Genomic DNA, 20,928 nt, shown 5'->3' on the forward strand with positions numbered 1-20,928 from the left:
GAGCAGCTGAGCCCGTGCACCATAGCTGCTGAGCGTGCGCTGTGGAGCCCGCGAGCCGCAACTACTGAAGCCCGCACGCCACAACTGCTGAAGCCCGCGCGCCTGGAGCCCATGCTCTGCGGCAGGAGAGGCCACCGCAGAGACGCCCACGTGCCTCAGTGAGGAGTAGCCCCTCTTGCCGCAACTAAAAAAAAAAAAAAAAGCCCACGTGCTGCAACGAAGACCCAATGCAGCCAAAAATAAATAGATAAATAAATAATAAAAGTTCCTAAGAAATTATAATTCGAAGACTTTCTGTACTTTTGTTTGTTTGTTTGTTTTTGTGGTATGCGGGCCTCTCACTGTCGTGGCCTCTCCCGTTGCAGAGCACAGGCTCCGGACGCGCAGGCTCAGCGGCCATGGCTCACGGGCCCAGCCGCTCCGCGGCATGTGGGATCCTCCCGGACCGGGGCACGAACCCGTGTCCCCTGCATCGGCAGGCGGACTCTCAACCACTGCGCCACCAGGGAAGCCCTTTCTGTACTTTTTATTAAAATTCTGATTTGGTGAGATGTAATTAGTAGGAAAGACAGACAATCATCCGGGTCACATCTGATGAAACTGGGTCCAAATCAAGCAGTGCAGTAATTTGGGTGAATGCAGCAGCTTTGAGGTCCACAACTCTGGGTTCAAATCACACTTCAACCATTTACTTGGGGTAGGACTTCAGTCAATTGCTTGACCTGTCTAAGTCTCTGTTTTGTCGATGGTAAACTGTGGATAGTAACCACCTCATAAGTTTGCTATAAGAGTTAAAATGATATAATAAATAAGTATTTGGTCTAATAACCAGCACTAAGGAGGCACTCCATAAATGGTAGTCAGTGTTGTTGCTGTTATCTGATTAGCTTTTTGAGAATATTAATGGAAAATCAAGCTTTTATAATAATTGGGGACGCTATTTTCTCCATGACAGCCATGATCATATTATTTAGAGACATTTGCATTAGATACCACTTGCGATCTATTTCCAAATACTGTCTTCACTTTGGATGATTTCATTATATCATGAGACTGGCGTAATTTTAATCACAGCTTGTTCATCCCAGCCAAGATAACTAAATTGTGCTACTCTGAGCATGACTTGCTCTAGCTCTTAAGGGATACTGTTCCCCTTACAAAGATCATCCTCCCAAATCTTGTCAAAGACCACCCTCTCTTTATTTGAAATCTACTTGGAACCTTACTTTGGCTGTTAAAATTTCCTGATGAATTTCAACCACCTTATATCAATATTACTGCCTTATAGCAGAGATTTTAAGCTTTGTATATCACATACAGAACATTCACTTAACAAATGTTTATTGGGTACCAAGTTTATGCAAGGTATTATTCTAGGTACCAGAAATACAACGCTGAACAAGTCAGAGGAAGTTCCTATGCTCTTTTGATTCCTAACTTTTAGTGATAGGAGATAAAAATAAAAAATAAAAACATAGGGCTTCCCTGGTGGCGCAGTGGTTGAGAGTCTGCCTGCCGATGCAGGGGACACGGGTTCGTGCCCCAAAGCGGCTGGGCCCGTGAGCCATGGCCGCTGAGCCTGCGCTTCTGGAGCCTGTGCTCCGCAACGGGAGAGGCCACAGCAGTGAGAGGCCCGCTACCACAAAATAAATAAATAAATAAATAAATAATAAAAACATAAACCCAATAAACAAATTAGTCTCAATTAGTAACCTGGAAAAGGGAAAAATTAAACTATTTGATTTGAGAAGAACTGGAAAGAGTGCTGATCATCAGGAAAGGCAGCATCCTAGTTTATGGCCTCCCTTGAAATGCACTGCACAACCCCAGAAGGTGCTGCTTATACAGATTCCACTAAGAGGGTCTGTGAGCTAAGAGCTAAATGGCACAAGAGGGATGGCGTGCCAAGATCTAGGTAAAGAGCATTTCTGTAGAAGGGAAAAGAGAGACCAAAGACCCTACAGAAGGAATGAGCGCTGTATGCTCAAACAGAAAGCAGGACAATGGACTGCAGTATGTGAGCATGGGGGCAGATGCCCAAAGATAATGTGAGAAAGGTAGGCATTATGGCTCCCAGGACCAAATACATAACATTACTTATATAGCTTTTGCAAAATATGGATACGTGGGCCCCACCACAGACCAATTAAATCACTATCACTAAAGGTGGAGTCCAGGGTCTGTGTGTGTGTGTGTGTGTGTGTGTGTGTGTCTGTGTGTGTTTTAAAGTTTCCTAAATGATATTAAAATGCAGCCAGCATTAAAAGCCATTGATAAAGAGCTTTGTAATCAGTGATCAGGGGTTATGATTACTACGTGGCGTTTTTCATGAATGTTCCTGGTTAATTTTTCGTGTCTCGGTAACCCATTAAAAGTTCGTGTTCCAGGCATTCCTAATCATCACGTCTTTGCAAAATGCCAACTAGAGACCTGTGCATGCAATAGTTGTAGTGTTGTGCGAGATGCACAAGACAAAGCTGTGATTGTCTTCTGTGAGCCTAAATCTGCTTCGAGTGCACTAGAGAAGCAGACTCAGGCTTCTAGGCATATTCCCAATTACATTTTAAAAAAAATAAACAAACAGGTGCATGCGAACACCAGCACTTAGCAGCTGGCTGCCATGCATTTCCTCCAGGGAAATGAAGATACTGGCTAGGAATTCTCCAAAGTATTTGAAAAAGAGACAAAGGAAGGTTCTTTTGCTTTGGGGTTAGGAGGTGAACAACACAGGAGCTCTGGACCATGAGAGGGGTCAATACCCCCATATGCTGATAAACATTCACCACGATATTCATCTTGTCAGAGTCCCAGTGATCTCTCCAAGAGGAGAGAGTGGCTCCCCCCAGTTTTAAAAGTCAGAAAGCACAAGTACAGGGGAGAGATCTACCAGAGGAAGTTCACATGAAAAGCAAGAGGGAGAGCATGAGCAAAAAACTGTGGTGTTTGGAAATGACTGTTGGCATGTGTTAGAATTCCAAAGAGTCACTCCAGGATTGTTTGAGGTAGATATAGCTGGGACATCTGTCACCACAATGGCAGCCAGGGTTGGTTTTGATAAATTTCTGCGTCATGTGCTCAGTTTAAGAGAAGGCCCTTCCCAACTGGAAGAGAATCATTCTTCAATTGTGGTTGACAGGAACTGCTAGAAGTCCAGGGAGACTTCTGGGTAATAGAAGATAGGAAAAAAAGTTACATCCTTGGTAGTTTATTCCTGAAATGGTGATAGTGGGGCACAAAAGTAGCTGTGAGCACTCCAGACTCACAGTCAACAGTCTTCCTTCCTGTACTGTTCCAACATTTGACCTGTAGGTATGGCTGACCTTAAACAAGGCTTTCAACATCCTATAATATTTACATATGCTTTGATACTCTGATTCTGCTATTTATAATAGGGTTTTTGAATTTGAACCTGACAAATCTGACATCTGCCACTTACTGTGTGACTCACACAAGCCACTAGCAGGCAAGCTCCATGAGGATGGGGCTTTAAACCTGATTTTTTTATAAGAATACACCATTGAAAAAATTAAAACCAGATCCAAACCAAAATTAAAAAGAACTTTAAAGCCTTTGCCTCCTTTGCCTTAGTTTTTGCATCTTTAAAATGGGAATGATTATACTATCTCTCTTATAGATTTATTAAGTATTAAATGAAATAATGCAAGCAAAGTACTTTGTGTGTTGCATAGGAATGGTAAACATTCAATATTATTAGTTGAGGAAAAATTAGTGTGAGTATAATGCCTTTCAGCAGAATATTGATAATGATAAGATAACTTTGCAATTATCTATAAATATTTTAACGATAGAAGGGTGATCTCTCAGCCTACCTAACAATCACTATCTTGAGTATATGACCCCAAATGTAAGCTCCAAACTTCAAACTAAGTACCGTATTTCTAATGATAGTTAAAAATTATATCCAGATCTTTGATTCACCTATTTCAGCATCTTTGCTTTGAAAACTCCTCCCCTTTCATTCTGAGCTCAGTCTAGGAAAGAATAAAATCACCATGGTGACAACTGCCCTCTCTTTAGAGCACATTCAAATTTATGTTGAGCTTTTCTTGAATGCTGCTGTGTCTTGCCTTTGAATTGTGTCTTGGAGTCACTCCAAGGTCAGGGGAATTTCTTTATCACTTAAGGTGGCCTTCAAGGATACAAAAGAGCAATTTGGAGTTCATGATCTGGAATGGATAAATTTGAAAATAAATAATTCTATCATATTTGAATCAGGTGAATAATTTACCATGGCCCTCATGTTAAAGAAGTTGTGACTAAGAGCCTCATACAACCAAAATGTATGTATAATATCATTTTTTCCCTAGACTGTCTGATCAAGACATTGACTGAGTATTACTTATTCAGAAAGCTGCCATTCATAATATATAACATCAGCTCGGGTTCTAATACTGATGTGATACAGTAAACAAATTTGGGTCTTTTTGTTTTATATTAAACAATGATGAATTATACTGTGAAAAAAAAAGTGCTATTTCAATGCTTGTCCAACTTAGGAGAGAGAAGCTGAAAAACAATATGCAGGTAAGGCTGGGTGATGAACTGAAGCTTTAGTGAGTACAGAAGTTATGCGTCTGGAGTGTCCCATGGAGCACTGTGGGAATCAAATGAGATAATGTATGTATGGTTAGTCCTTAGCAGAGCCAACCCATGATACTATATGGTCTCCATATGCTAGCTACTATTAAGTTCCAGAATTTATTATTATTATTGTTGTTGCTGTTATTGAATTTCAACATTTGGTCTAAAATATATCTACATTTTGGGGAAATTCTCAATCTGTTTTGTATACATAAAGAACGAATATGGCTCTCCAAAGCAATCCCACAACACAGAGCTTATGGGTAATTAGAGGCAAAATCCTGGATACCCTATAGAAACATCTTCAAAATATTAGTCAGTATAGGCAGAGGGGTTTTGACAAAATAGTTAGAACTCACTGCTTTGCAATGAATTTGGGAAGGTGTGATATGGTGTCTCTTATTACAAAATCCCTATAACCTTCCTCCCAGTACCCTCACCAAAAAATCACTACCATCTCTTATACCTGAATGAGAAAGCACACCAAAAGCAGAATCATCCTATAATGGCTAATTTCACACGCCCTCATCTGAACCAATGATCTTCAATATTCGATTGACGTAAGGAGGAAGCTTTAGAGCGGTAGACTAGGCAAGTTTTCTGAAAGCATTTCCCTTGACAACCTCAGCTTACATACACACACTCACAGACTGTAGTAGAGAATTATTTGTCTCATGAATCATCCTGCTTCATATCCTGTTAAAATAGTCATGCCATTATGCAGGAGCACCATCTCTTTGCTCTCCACTGCCCTACCAACGGCCTTTTCCACCCCACTGCTGGCAATCCATGATGACTCCTAACAGTTAAAACTGAATGGGTCCTGGGACTTCCCTGGTGGTACAATTCAGGGGGCACAGGTCCAATCCCTGGTCAGGGAACTAAGATCCCACATGGCGTATGGCGTGGCCAAAAAAAACCACTGAATGGGTCCTTTAAGGAAACTCAGTGGTCGGTGACATTTCTTTCCTGAAGCCCCTGTAGTCATATCCTCGTCCCAGGAGGGACATCTGTGTGTACTCTGGGGCTTCTGGACCAATTTAATATCTCAATCTGTGATACCAATGATTCGTCTGACAGTGGTGGGTCTCCGAAACACTACTATAGTGACACTGGTGACCTCACTGAAGCTCATATATCTACTACATTTTCAATTAATTCACTTATTCTCTCTATGCCAATCCCATCAAAGTTCTTAGATGTAGTAACACAAATATGAAATGAACTCAGGGAAGGACCCTCAGCAGAAAGAATTCACTCATTCATTCAGACACTATTTATTGAGCACCTATAATGTCCCAAGCAGCTGGTTAGGCTTTGGGGATTTAGTAATAAGGAAGTCAGACACAGTGGCTGCCCTCTAGGAACTTAGTTTCCTAAGGAGAAAAGCCTGAATCAAGTTGGCTATTCCAAAAAGGTTTCCTGAACTTAAATCACAAAAAGAAGTGGCCACTGAGAGTCCTCACCCGAATGCTGTGGTTTAGAGAAGAGATTCCCCAATAATTGTCTACAGAACAGTGCTGCCTCCCCGACCCACATTTTCATCACTTTGTGGCGGAATGAGCAAAAGGAGACCTTCACTGACCTTATATTCCACGAATTCTCTATGTAAACCCTCTGTTCTGCTTACAGTGGTTCCTCTGTGGAGTTTGCTCGCTCCATTTACTTTTTGCCAGCTTCTTACACCGCAATATTTCCCAACCATATTTCCATCATTACCATCCCAATGGCCACCCTCTCACACCATCGGCATTATTTCTTACTATTTGTACATATCTTGATAAATTTTTGTTTTTTAAACACACTATTTTAAAAGTTAATGATGAAAGACTTAAGCATAAGAAACGGTATTGTTTGCTATGGCTAGAAGGTAGCTGTAAAAATAAATTTAATTTTTAAAACGTTCCTCATTTCAAACTACATACAGTTAGCTAATGAAAGCTCTGAGTCTGAGCCTGCTAGCTTTTCTGTTTCCTAAAAGAGAGAAAAGAACAAGTTTAAGGGAGTTGTTAAAACCTTAGTAGATATAAACTGAGATGCTCCTCTTGAATTAATGGACTTACCAGAGAAATCTGAAATGGGAATAACTTCCTCATTGCTCTGTTTCCCTGTTTCCCTGTTCTATTAATCACTTCAGTGCCCTGCACCACCAGTGACACTCATTTTGCTTTTTGGGTAATACTGCTATAATAATATGATGACTGTTGTTGCTACTGCTCATGACAATAGTCATAATAATTAAAATAACAACAACAACAAAAATAAAAGTGCTTACTATAAGCCCAGCACTGTTTTATGGATTTTTACATTTTCACATGGAATAACTAACTGACTCTTCCTAACAGCCCATGAGGGAAGCACTTATACACATGGGAACCTGGAGCCCTTGAAAGTTTAGTAACATGATCAAGCCTGCCAAGTTTAAGAGCAGTCACTGATCAAACCTCAGCTCTAAGTCAGACAGACCTTGTTTCCAGCTTCATCATTGACTTTGCAACCCTGGGCAAGCCACTTTGATGCCACTTTGCAGAAAAAACTGAAACTTCGAGAGGTGACAATTAAATTATGTTTTTGCCACTATTACTTAGATGGGAATTCACCTTCTTGGGTTCCACTGAGATGACCTTTCTTATTTCATGTAATTCTTAATTGAAAAAACTAATTCGTGAAATGTTTTATATGTGTGTCTTTTAATAGTATGTTAAATGTGGTAAAAGTTTGTAAGTCTTTTTTGCTTTCTCAAAGGTTCAATTACATTGCAAGTATAAGTTGGTGCTTTAAAAGAATGAAAGAAGTGATATGAAATTCAGAGGTAAGAGTTATCATTGTAGTTATCATCGTGGGCAGCACGCATAAGGGAAAGCACCAGAGAATGGATGGCACAGAATGAGCCGTGAATAATGGCTGGGGATTTGATAAGCGCACAGCAGAATAACAACAAGGGCTGCTTACTGAGGGCCTATTACACACCACCTACTGTGCTAGACTTTCACTGCAACCACTTCAAAACATTTGCCACAATGTTAGCCAGGAGTCGACATCATCTCATTTTACAGATAAAGAAAGTGAGACTCAGATATTAAACATGCTTCTCAAGGTTAAATAGCTAACGCAGGACAGCAGAAGGCTTCAAGTACCACTCTCTTCCTCCCCTTCTTCTTCCTCCTCCTTTTTACTGAATTCTTATGTCAGTGTTTGCATTATGAGCTTACAGGCTTTATTTGAGCATTTCTTTTCCAGATTGGGTTCAGAACCGAGGCAGTTGGACTGCGTCTGACTTAAGAACCAGACCGGGTCTGACTTAAGCTGGACTGGGTCCAGGGTGAGGCTTCAGGTGAATAAAATTTTGTTTTAAGGCTGAACAAGTAGGTTAACCTTACCAAAGATAATCTTGCATTACAGTAACCACAATGGAGAACTTTCAACCATTTTAACATAAGCTTATCCATTAGTGAGGTGCCCTAGAGAAAAAGGAGTCTCAGGTAGGCACTCACTACAAAGGGTAGAGGGAAAATTATCATTCCTTCCTCTATAGTTTCTGGTGACCAGAATGAAACTTAATGGGACACCATATTCACTCCAGAACCTAGATGGGATCCTGGGAAAACTGGCAGAAGCTGGCAAAGGGTGAGAATTCTTTCCAAAGTCAGCTGTCCCAGTCCTGTCTCTTTGGTGTCTGGTCAAGAGAGGAAGGTAAAATTTCATAGAGTCCTGAAACAGGACAGAAGGAGGCAGGGCACAACCTTTAAAAGAATGACACAGCCATTGAGGATATGACAAAAACTGGTTAGGACCAACTACGTCCGCGATGGCAGAAGATTTGACTTCCAGTAGACCTTGAGCCTCATTATACACTCATCATAATAGATCGGCATGCTAATGACTTACTCACAGGCAGCAGACAGTTCAGAGGCCAAACATAAAAGGCCAAAAAGTGGGCAGTGTCCTGATTTCTAGGAATCCCCGCCCCTTCCCTGAATAGTTGGAATAATCCTCCCACTCATTAGCCTATGAAATTACCCAGCCCGTAAAAACTAACCACCTCATATTTTGGGGCCTCTGGCCTTCTTCGAGGACCCACACTCTGTCTGTGGAGTGTGTTTCTCCCATGGCCCCTCTCACTTTCTGAGACGACCCCATGCCCTGGGGCCACTCTTGTGTTTTGAGACATTCTGTCTGTGGAATGTGCATCTCTCTAAATAAATCCACTTCTTACTTATCACTTTGTCTCTCACTGAATTCTCGTCTGCAACAAGACATCAGGGACCTGAGCTTCATTAAATCCTGAGACCAGATGTGTGATCTCAATTAAAAGACGGAGGGTTCAAGTCCCAATCTGGGTTGGGTGGTTTCAGTCCCTTCCTTTCCAAGCTTGGATTAGCAGGAAAAAACATTGATTATGGATCCTGTCTCTCCCAGGGATGCCTACTGCCTCTTGTTTATTTCATTTCACGTCCAGAGAACTTGATTTGGCAACTGGGAGGTTGAGGGGCCCCCAAATATGGCCAGACAGAAATGCGGGTTGCACTCTGTCTGTGGCCTGGTTCTACTGAGTGTTGCCAGCTCTCAGGGGAACTGAGTTTTTCTTTCTTATGTCTATCTTTGAGATATGGCTCTGGATCTTGGGAGGCCAATATCCTTTGCATCCTCTTTGGGGACTCCTCTTGTGTTCACAGCGTTGTTCAATACTGCCAAGAATATTTATTGTTTGTCCTGGCTGAAACCTGACAAGATATTCAAAAGGACTTTTTTTAAGTGGCCTTATGTTAGAAGTTTGTCAAGTTGGAAGTTGATATTCAGAGCCTTATAGGAACTTTCTTTCAGGCCTTCTTCCCAAAGCTAAAATGATACTACGTATCCACAGGGAAAGAAAAGCATTCTGAAGCTACTGTGGAAGAATCTACTAAAACATTCCAAAGACACCTAGCTCTAAATCTAGAACACGGGAATCTTTTGATTTCCATCTTAGCTGAAGATCTTCTTCCTGATATAAAGAAGCAAATTGAGCATAATGTAGTTGGATGGCTGGGTCAGCTTCTGGATATCATTCAGGTTACAACCCAATTCTTTGAGAAACTAAAAACAAACATTTTTATTTGTCTTACAAATCTAGTGTTTACAAGAACAGAAATGTGACTATAGAAAAAATTCAAAGCCCACTTATCCTTTTTACCAACCCCAAAGCCTCCCCCATTCAACTGAAAGGCCTACAGATATTGTAAAAGTCTGAATTTAGGAAACAAAATCCCTTTTCTGAGAAACTTAAATCCTTTCTCTGTGTTCTCTGAGATGTAAATGCTCTACCTGGTCTTCTCTAGGAACCCAGAGCCATCTCTTGAAATGCAAACTTCGGAAGGTAATTCTGATTAGAAAAAAAAAAAAAAGAAGCTATTTGGGAATTAGGTGAATGAAAATTCTTAAAAGTCTTTTCCACAAATATTAGTAAAAGCTTTAGCCATCTGAGCAGATAACTTTAACTTATTCTATGTGCCAGAAACACAATTTGGATTCAACTGTTCTTTTATAAGCTAGTGAGTTTTGCATTATTTTATTTGTCTCATGGCTAAAATTTTAAAACAAAAGCTGTAAGATCTCTGAGTTTGTCTGTAAGTTTGTATAAGTCTATGTATATATGTTATAGATGTGTGATATTTTTTCTACCCCCAGATGATATCGCCAAATTTAATTTGTAAATAGTTCTATTTAATTGTCTCAAAGACAAACAACTGCTTATATAAATCAAGTATACTCTCAGAAATATAGAAACTAACTAAACTGTTTTTCATGTTTCATGATCTAGGATAATCTTCAGAAAATAAAAGCTAGTTTAAGTTTGTTGGCTTAATTAAAACAGGCGTATTTTTAGTGTTATCAACATTAAACATACTACTTTTATTCTATCTTGGTTACTAACATTCAAATAAGCTCACGTTATCTCGGTTACAGAATTTATCAGCAAGAAAGAAAACTTAAGACTATGGTCAGGGGCTTCCCCGGTGGCTCAGTGGTTGAGAGTCCACCTGCCAATGCAGGGGACACGGGTTCGAGCCCTGGTCCAGGAAGATCCCACATGCCGTGGAGCAACTGAGCCCGTGCGCCACAACTGCTGAGCCTGTGCTCTAGCGCCTTCAAGCCACGGCTGCTGAGCCCACATGCCACAACTACTGAAGCCCGTGTGCCTAGAGCCCATGCTCTGCAGCAAGAGAGGCCACCGCGATGAGAGGCCTGCGCACTGCAGTGAAGAGTGGACCCCGCTCGCTGCAACTAGAGAAAAGCAACGAAGCAGCAACAAAGACCCAAAGCAGCCAGAAACAATAAATAAATTAAATTAAATAATAAAATAAATAAATTAAAAAAAAGACTACGGTCACCTGTTTAATGCCTCATGAAACTTTCATTAGTAATCTAAACATAATTGTTAAGAATAAGTAGATGTAAACAAGATAGAAGTTTATAAATAAACTTTTCAACAATAATTATGCTTTATGGCATGTCAACTTAAATATACTTTCCAAAATCTTTTTGGTCACTTGAAACCTTAATGCTCTACAGTCTTAAGATGGGGTTACATTCCAATAAGCCCACTGTAAATTGAAAATATAAGTTGAAAATGCATTTAATACCCTTAACCTACCAAACATCGTAGTTTAGCTTAGCCTACCTTAAATGTGTTCAGAACACTTACATTAGCCTATAGTTGGGCAAAATCACCTAACACAAAGCTTATTTTATAATAAAGAGTTGAATGTCTTGTGTAATTTATTGAATATTGTACTGAAAGTAAAAAAACAGAATGCTGGCACGGGTATAGAATGGTTTTAAGTGTATTGGTTTTTGACCCTCATGACTGAATATCTGACTGGGAGCTGCAGTTCACTGCCGCTGCCCAGCATCACAAGAAAGCATCATACTACATGTACCAGCCCGAAAAAAGATCAAAATTCAAAGTACTGTTTCTACTGAACGTGAATCTCTTTTGCACCGTCATAAAGTTGAAAAATCTTAAGTCAAACCATCGTAAGTCAGGAACCATCTGTACAGAGATAAGTTAAACATGACTATTCAATGAGTATCTAGATAATTTCCAAATAAGATAAAATATTGAAACATTAATTACTGAACATAGATGTATCCACTTTCAACTTCTTTTTACAGAGGAACTAAAGATATTTGTAACTCTGAAATCAAGACTCCTGGCACAGAGCAGTGAAAACTTTGAATCACCTGATGCAGGTTTCCAGCTGAGATGGAACAAGGCAACTGCCTTGTGGTGTCAGTGCTCATATTACAAATAAGCCTTTTTTATTGTCTCCATAGTGTCACATTTTTACATTTTTGTGCATATTGCTGGTGATTTTGCTATTTAAAATGACCCCTGGGCTTCCCTGGTGGCGCAGTGGTTCAGAATCTGCCTGCTAATGCAGGGGACATGGGTTCAAGCCCTGGTCTGGGAGGATCCCACATGCCGCAGAGCAACTAGGCCCGTGAGCCACAACTACTGAGCCTGCGCGTCAGGAGCCTGTGCTCCGCAACAAGAGAGGCCGCGATAGTGAGAGGCCCGCGCACCGCGATGAAGGGAGGCCGCCACTTGCCACAACTAGAGAAAGCCCTCGCACAGAAACGAAGATCCAACACAGCCAAAAATAAATAAATAAACAAATGAGGGGTTTAAAAAAAAAAGAAAAAAGAATATTATTAAAAAAAATAAAAAATAAAATGACCCCCAAGCATTGTACTGAAATGCTGTCTAGTGATGTAAGTGCAAAAAGGCTGTGATGTGCCTAATGGAGAAAGGACATGTGCTAGGTAAGCTTTGTTCAGGGAGGAGTTATAGTGCTGTTGTCTGTGAGTTCACTGGTAACAATCAACAATGTATATTAAATAAGAAGTCTTTTTTTTTCTTTTCTTTTTTCTTTTGTTTTTAAACAGAAACACACATAAAACAAGGTTACGTATTGATCTGTTGATTGATAAAAGCGTTGCGACCACAGGGTTGCACTTACTTAATCCTCTATTCTCCCTAGGAGCAGTGGTTCAGCATTTGCTAATTCAGTGTTTTAGACAGCTTTATAGAACATGACTACCACAAATAAGGAGACTCAACTGTATTTATTTATTTTCCCTATGCTCTTGATATTTTATTCTTTGTATGACTATGATCTTGTATTCTTACATTCTTTATTAAGATGCCTTACTTTTGCAACTCATTTTCTATGGAACTGGGTATGATATGCATGAACACAACACACACATGCAAATATCCATTTAAAGACCTTGACTATAATCTTTTGACTTATTTATAATTTATATTATGTATCATGGTATTTAATTTATATTAAATTGACCTTTTTTTTTGCGGTACGAGGGCCTCTCACTGCTGTGGCCTCTCCCGTTGCGGAGCACAGGCTCCGGACACGCAGGCTCAGCGGCCATGGCTCACGGGCCCAGCCGCTCCGCGGCATGTGGGATCTTCCTAGACCGGGGCATGAACCCGTGTCCCCTGCATCGGCAGGCGACTCTCAACCGCTGCGCCACCAGGGAAGCCCTTAAACTGACCTTTTAACAATATATCTTTATGTTTTAGTTTTTCAGTCAAATTGAACTCATTCACTTATTTTCCTTTATTTGCTCAACACCTTGTTGAGATGCTTGGTTTTACTCAAATTCTGTTCTATTTGTTCATCCTGTTTTGCATAGTTCTGAAGATACAATAAGCAGCTATAGGATACTTTTCTTCTTTTTGTAACTGTAGTATAATAGTAAACAAAGTCATTCAAAGGTATTCCATGTCAATTTTCCAAATGAGCTACTTAAAAATTTAAATAGCATTTTATAATTTTCTTAGTCCATGTTACAAATATCTCCCTGATATATACTGATACATTCAGGGACATGGAAACCAAAATCTGCATCCAATGATGGTTGGCAAAAATGCTAAGTACATTAGTCCCACTTCAGCATAAGTGACAACAGCAGGAATTTAAACAAGACAATCCATAATTTAGAAAGTTATGTAACTCTTTATAATAAAACATATGGTTTTCTCTAGAATAATCCCATATTTTTGCTGGTCAAAAAATGTTCAATCAGTGGATCAGTATCTGGAGTAACAGATTGGACCCAAAAACTTGGTTCCCTTGAACAAAATATTTAACCTCTTGGACCGCAGATTTTAGGATTAAATAAGACTTTGTTTTTATGTTAAATAAAATAATTTATATTAAAGAGAAAACATGCTTTAAATGTGGTACATGGTATGCATTTACTAACTGTTCCTTTCTACTTTTCATCTATTCATAATTGTTATATTAAAACACCACAAACATCATATATTAGTTCTGGTTATATAAGTTCTACTTTGTTCTTTAAATTTTCAAGAAAATATTTTGTGAAATATATAATATTGCATGACTGTATGTGAGAGAATGTGAAATATTTAAAGAAAACCTGTTGTAAGTCTCACAATGTTAAGAAGCAACTCAGGCATGTAACGCAGGGAAAAAAAAAATTCAAAATGTACTCATCTTAAAGGTTAGATGTTGAGTATTAAAGGGTGTTTCTCTGCAGGCAAAAAAAGCAAAGGGGAAAAGAAGAGCTTAGTGTAATACTTTCAAAATGATGCTAATAATTTCAGTTCTTATATAGAAGTGGATTTGAAACTAGAGAATAAATATGTTAATCTTATTTTTTTAAAGAGACGTGGTCACATATATTCAGTACATACTGATTATTATGAACTCTTTAAATGGGAAGGAAAGTGAAAAAAGTCACTTGCTTTCTATTGATGGGGAATTAAATCCACACCTCACCCACTGCCGATGTGTAGCTGAAAACACAGCCTTCATGTAGATCTGTTGATTTTCCCAAATTTCCTACCTAAAGTAGGGTTTCATTTCAATAATATTGGAAATCAAGAAACATTCGTTCTGTTTAGCCCTTATCAAAGGCAATCTTTCAAAGTATCACAGTTTTTTCTATGATTTTTAAGTTGCTTTCTCTTTCATCTTCATTTTTAAAATAGTGAAAAATAGCCAAAAAGCATGTTTTAGTGATGATAAAATCACAGCTTGCATTTCATCCTAGTCTGGTTGAAAGCACATACGACTGTCCTAGAACTATAAGAACCTCCATTTAAATCTCGTGTTTTCTATCAATCCACCATCACCATGGAGTAAAAACCATTTTATATACTACCAGCGAAGCAAAAGGAGCCACATGGAAACGTTTAAGGTAGATCCCTGGCCAGAAAAGCTGTATACTTTATTCTGCCTCTTATGAGCAAACAGAGTATCATTTAAACTTCAGGCATAAGCCTAAGTTGAAAAGAAAAATAGCCATTGATGGTCTAGGAGGAAAGTGAAAACCTGGGCAAACACCAGCTTATATTTATAAAGCCTCCTATTGTCTGGGAAAGCTACTCTCACTGATTCTATTAGGGCTGCAAATGACACTCTGAATGAACAGCAGAGGGCAGAAGCCTTGCAGAGTCCTTTTCCAAGTAGGTGGGTATTTCTTGAGAACAGGTTCAACAGAATATAAAATATGATGCCAGAGAGTTATTGTGAAGAACTTCTTTTCAAAGTTAATAGTAGTTTTCTGAAAACTAACCCTGGCCTCACTGACTGGCTTGTTATTCGGCCAAAATTCAAGGCATTTTTGGTTGCAATAGTCAATTACCAAAGTACTGCCCTAACTAAAATGATGGCAAAACCTAACAAGAACTTTGAAAAAACGTAATGAATTTTCAGGCCAGCACGTTATGCAGATCACTGAGATTTGGAGACCTGCTTTCACTATCAAGGAAGTTCCTAAGACCATGTAGCCTTTTCTCCCTCTTCCCACATCTACATGCTACTCTTCATTATCCTCTGCCTGACCACCATGTACCAAAGATCCATCTTCTCCAGAAAACCTAATCAAAAGGTTATAAGCTTTTTAGATGATAAACTTAGGATGATGAGCAAGAAAGGGAAAAACAGGGGACAATTGCTGGCTCTAACAAAGTAAGGAAAATCCTCTAGGAATCCTAAACACAGGCCTCCTTCTCCAATGCAGGATTCATTCTTCTAGGTCCTGCCCCACCAAACTCACCTCCTCTAACTCTGCAGTGTTCTCCTCTGTTACTGGCTCTGGGAGAGGACAGATGGGCTAGCATGGATATGTCAGAGTCTTAGGTTTGTTTCACCGTACGCCCTCCTATTCCTTCCAAAATTAACAACTCTGCATTTATAATGGATTTGCAACACTTGGTGATATTTTCTTAAGAATAGAAACAATGATGGACCCAAGTTTCCAAGACACAAAGTGGAACCGGGAGATGATTCTGGGAGAGGATGGTGCCTCATCTGTGTGTGAGCAACCATGAAGTCAGAGCTGTGCTCTAACAAAATCAAGTTTTCCTTGTACAACCCAGTTTGGATCTGATCTCCAAGACACTAGGAACAACGATACTTTAGAGAAAGTAGACTCTAAACTGACTGATTGAACTAAGCTGTCTGATGACTGTATTACACACACCTCCTTCCTGAGGGTATTCCCATCATCACCCCTCCCTTATTCCCATGCCCACTCCCTCAGCCACGTTAGACCTATACTCACTGCCTCATTTTCATTGAAAAAGCTTCTGAAAGCAATAAAAAATATAGAAAAAGAAAAAAGGATTTAATCCAGATACCTTTTCCATTTATCCATCTAATCACTTAAGAGTCTTTACTGGACCTCCTCTCATACCTCATCCTTGGCCACAAAATCTCTAAACATACTCAAATTATTGAAATTATTCTGTAACTAATGTTTTAGCTAAGTCAGATGTCCCATTCCCAAATTAGAAGTGCATAATATATTAGTTGTCCCCATAGAACTCATCTATGGGTCAAACTTGGTAGGATTTGACTTGTAAAAACAAGATCGAAGAAAGCAAAACACCAGAGAAAAATGGATGTAGGAAGCCCAAGAAAGCCTTAGGAAGACATTTGATATATGATGTTAGATGCTGTAGAAATATATTGAGGATGCCAGTTCAGGGGCAATAAAAGCAGAAAGGATTTTACTAGGAGCATTAGAAAGACTCGCCAGCTTCCTTTTTGCTTTCTGCCTGCATAGATTAACAACATTAAACAGATCAAGGTGAACAAATTTTTCTATCCAAAAGGTCTTTACACACGGCAATGTGATGCTATGTGGTCCAGCTAATCAAAACCATCACCTTTTATTTCCATATGTACATAACAAATACCAAAAGTGTGGTGGCCAAATTATTCTTAGAGGCTAGGGAATGAGGAACTGGGGGCTGGAGGGGGAGTCCATCCAGGTAGATAAGAACCAGATGCATGACTGAAGAATGGTAAAGTCATTCTCTTGGGTTGGGAGCGAGAGAGACAATCGCAGATTGCAGAGAGAAAATGACAGTACTAATTACTTTTGTCCACAAGGAAAAAAGCAAAAAAAAAAGAAAAGCCAGCTTTCCTGCACAGAGCTGGAAGAGCCCTATTTTGTGCTCTGCATGAAAGCACTTTGGTCAACAATGCAAACAGAACTTGAGGCACAGCAAAACACAAAATTGTAGCTATGATTCCACTCACCAAAATGGTGGATCTTCAGTGTGCAACAGTGAGCTCTACCGGAGCGCTCCGCAGCAAAGCCGAGTGATGAAGCAATCCCCAGACTGCTTAGGCAATAAAAAGTTGGATGTGACTGTTAAAAAAGAAAAGAAAACAGATAAGACTAAAATGAGCACATAAAACAAAACAAAAAAAGAATAAAAATGCAAATAAATACCACATATCTTCAAAATGTAGGGAAGTTGGAATTGGGAGCGAAATTAGCTTAATTGTATACCTTACCCTTTCGAATATCTTTCAAAAGAGGAATGTAAAATATGGTATAAAACGTATTAGTTCAGTTATTTTGACTATAGCACACCATTCCCATTAAGACACAATAGCATACCCATTTGTTATCCTTCAAATGTGATGCTGTTTATAATATTATAACACTGAAATGCACAGTATTAGAATGGGATATTATTTAAAGGCATCTTTCTAGCAATATACAGATTTTAGGTCTGCTCTTCACATTTATAAATTATTTATTTCACTTAAAATTGTACTGTTTGCTCACCCATACAGTTTGAGCATTATTTCGTCAACTTTTAAATTCAAATACTTGCTAGTTGGTGCCACAGTCAATAGGATATGGGAAGTCCCCTGACCGTAACACAACTTGCTTTGGACAAATGACCTAAGCTCTCCTTAGCTAAAATTTGGATATAACAGCACCTATTTCACAGAAATGTTGTGAAAATTAAACACAATAATCTATCAAAGCACTTAGTACAGTGCCTGGCACACGGCACCCCTACATTACTTGTTAGCTGTCATTGTTGTCACAGTTGTTACCACGACTCCAAGGCCACAGGTCCGAAATCATCAACAGAGATTTTTGGGCTCATTTCCCAATGATTAACTCTTAAAAATTAACACACACCCCTCCCCCTTTCAAAAAAGTCCACAAATTAAGTGAATTTGCTTAAGACATTCGCTATTCATTAGATTCCCTTCTCCCCTGGCAGTACGACTGGAGCAGTGATGGAGACACAGGGAGATTTCTTAAGTTTGCAAAGGAATTTCACAAATAATGCAAACATGAAAAGAAAGGTCAACAAAGAGAAACAACAGTTGAAAATGAATGGTTCTAATTTCCCAGCTCTGTTCGACTCATTCTCATCCCCTGAGTACTAACGTAGTCATCCACATGTCAAAAGGAGCCACCCCCCACCAGTCAGCCAACCCAGGCAGGTGCCCAGGCAGTGCTGGTGAGCAAGAGAGGGGCCAGTCTGACTGAGCCCATCTCCAGTGCCCAGATGTGGCCACAGCTGGATACCACACTCCTAATCACCTTCCTCCCAAGGGAAAGTATTATTTTCAGACTGATGGCTCTATCTTCCCTGGCCACTCTGAAAAGCCTTCCAGCCCTCCACAAAGACTCCTGGTAGGATGTAATAAATACTGGGTGCTAGCTTCCTGATCTTCCAGACAGGAAGAGGGCTTGCCATAGAGCAATGGAGAGCACAGAACTCAAATCACAGTGGACCTGAGTTTGAATTGTGTCTCTATCACTAATAAGTACAATCTCATACAAGGTTCCTCAGACCCTCTGAGCCTCAGTCTACTTATCTGTAAAATGGGAGCAGGGGCAAAACTCCTACAACACAAATTTGAATAAGGAAAGAAAATGTTTCTAGAACACAGCAGGCATAAAACAAATGTTCATCGCAATTTCTGCTTTCCTTGCTCTGCTATCTTGCTTATTTTGGTACATTGATAGTCTGATTATAAGGAAATGATAGAATTAGAATTGTCTGATCTATGTGTCTTTAAAAGACAAACTGACAAGACTAGACAGAATTATAAGACCTTATGTCAACTTGCTTTGTTTTTTTCCCCAAGTTTTCAACCCGGCAATCACAGCCCAGCAAAGCAATACAGTTCTTTGATTTCCTCCTTAGAAACTCCGCAGCCTTTATTGTCTTTATATTGTACAACTTTAGCACTTCATTATATCCTACCTTGTAATAATTAGGTGTCCTTATAATCAAGTCTGTTTACTCACTTGTGCAGTTCTGATCCTTTAATCTCTCTTGAATATTAGTTTTTAATGCTAATAAGAGCCACAATTTAACAATTTTATTACTAAATAAAACCGAGAGAATATTTTGAAGATTCACTAATGGGTTGAATCTAAACCTTACTTTTATAATTAGGAATAGTACCAAGTCATAAAAGTAAGCCTCAACAGTAGAAACACATGGAGCTTGTATGCTTTCCCATGGACTAGTTGTACAGCCTTGAACAGGTCACTGACCTTCATCTTTGGACCTGTAAATAAGCCTGCACTTAAATCAAATATTTGTTTCAGCTAGATCACAAGTTTATTTTAAGGAGAAGTTAGGAATTCTCTATAACAACAAGACAGCTGTTAATTTTAGGCAAGAGATATGTTACTGGCTTTGTTACTTCAAATCATGTTAATTATAAATTTAAAAGCCTGTTGCTAGAATGTAAAATAAAAACAGGCATGGTCAGTGTACATAGTATATTTAATACAGCATAATGATTAATAAATCTCTAGCCTCTACAGTTAAACTGCTTGGGTTTAACATGTGACAAAGACACAATAGCCATGGATTCCAAGACAAATTTCAAACCTCTATGTTCCTTAGACTCCTCCTGGGTAAATTAGGGATAATAACAATATCTAATTTACAGGGTTGTTGTAAAGATTACATAGATAATTCACTTAATGACTGGTACATACTAAATGTTAGCTATTATTATGTTTTATTAGTGAAGTAGAATTACATAAAAAAAAATCTGCTTTCTGAAGTATCAAATTTACCTCATATTATATGCATTATGAATATCTGTCAGTTGGATAAATGGAAATGATTTTTTGACCAGTATGGTTCACTTATCAAATATTCAGTAACAAATAATGCATGCTTTAAGGCAATACATTTACCAAATGTTGTTATTTATTAGGTTTCCGTCTACACTGATATGTCAGATAATGCATATATTGATTGAAATTAAATCTTATTAATTAACTTATAATGAAACTAACCCAACCCAAACTGTAATTTTTTGTTCTAAAATATAAATTTTTGTTAGATTTTATAGACTTTATGTAACTACAATGAAATCTATAGTTTCAAATTTATTTTTGAATATTCTTCTATAGTATCATTGTTTAAAAAAAGGTATAGTTAAATAAAAACAAAGACAGAGGCTTCCGGGAAGATGGCGGAAGAGTAAGACGCAGAGATCACCTTCCTCCCCACAGATACACCAGAAATATATCTACACGTGGAACAACTCCTACAGAACACCTACTGAACGCTGGCAGAAGACCTCAGACTTCCCAAAAGGCAAGAAACCCCCCACGTACCTGGGTAGGGAAAAAGAAAAAAGAATAAACAGAGACAAAAGGGTAGGGACGGAACCTGCACTAGTGGGAGGGAGCCGTGAACCGGGAAAGGTTTCCACACGCTAGAAGCCCCTTCGCGGGTGGAGACTGCGGATGGTGGAGGGGGGAAGCTTCGGTGCCACGGAGGAGAGTGCAGCAACAGGGGTGCGGAGGGCAAAGCGGAAAGATTCCCGCACAGAGGATCAGGGCCGACCGGCACTCACCAGCCCGAGAGACTTGTCTGCTCACCCGCCGGGGCGGGCGGGGCTGGAAGCTGAGACTCGGGCTTCGGTCGGAGCGCCAGGAGAGAACTGGGGTTGGCGGTGTGACCACAGCCTGAAGGGGTTAGTGCGCCACAGCTAG

At 39.4% G+C, this 20,928-nt stretch overlaps 1 protein-coding gene across 3 annotated transcripts in view; it reads right to left on the reverse strand.

The window, feature by feature from the left end:
* The window catches only part of LOC113608252 (teneurin-2-like), a 739,689-nt gene that overhangs the window by 268,198 nt on the left and 450,563 nt on the right, over window positions 1-20,928 (reverse strand). For all 3 annotated transcript variants that reach the window (XM_027084359.1, XM_027084361.1, XM_027084358.1), the window contains one exon: window positions 17,184-17,295. The gene's annotated coding sequence lies outside the window, so the exon portion shown is untranslated. The remainder of the gene's footprint in view (window positions 1-17,183; window positions 17,296-20,928) is intronic.

This window comes from Aethalodelphis obliquidens, unplaced genomic scaffold (genome assembly GCF_003676395.1).
Source record: "Aethalodelphis obliquidens isolate GAN/ISIS:26980383/991018 unplaced genomic scaffold, ASM367639v1 scaffold52, whole genome shotgun sequence".
Classification (NCBI taxonomy): Eukaryota; Metazoa; Chordata; class Mammalia; order Artiodactyla; family Delphinidae; genus Aethalodelphis; species Aethalodelphis obliquidens.